The 389-nt window shown below is 51.4% G+C and overlaps 1 non-coding gene across 1 annotated transcript; it reads left to right on the top strand.

Annotated features, from left to right (window-relative positions):
• Positions 1-138, top strand: LOC119944257. The gene has a single exon (XR_005455753.1). It is a non-coding gene; the product is annotated as a small nucleolar RNA SNORA7 (small nucleolar RNA).
• The last annotated feature ends 251 nt before the right edge of the window (positions 139-389 follow it).

Here is a 389-nt window from a genome sequence, read left to right on the forward strand (position 1 = left end):
CCCCTCTCAGGGTGGCACCTGGAGGGTTTCCAGTACTCTACCAGTCTCGGCTATGGGACGGAGAGTCAAGCAGAGGCCTACCCATTCCATTCCTAGCTTGGGAAGTAGCTAGCGAGTGGAAGGCAATCTGCTCCAAGTCAAACCTCATCCATGCTGGGCAGTAGTGGCATGGGAGAGAGTTGATGGTGGAAGCTCAAGTTTACTGTGCGGAAGGCGGCAATGGTAAACCACTTCCGGATTTTTACCAAGAATACTCTGTGGATCCACTACCAGAAAGATTGCAGATGAAGAGCAGGGCATTCTGGGAGAGTTGTATCTGTGGTGTCGCTATGGGTCGGAAACAACTTGACAGCATAAGACAAAGCTCTAGAGTTTAGCACAGTGCCTGG

Source organism: Tachyglossus aculeatus, chromosome 22, assembly GCF_015852505.1.
Source record: "Tachyglossus aculeatus isolate mTacAcu1 chromosome 22, mTacAcu1.pri, whole genome shotgun sequence".
NCBI classification, from domain to species: domain Eukaryota; kingdom Metazoa; phylum Chordata; class Mammalia; order Monotremata; family Tachyglossidae; genus Tachyglossus; species Tachyglossus aculeatus.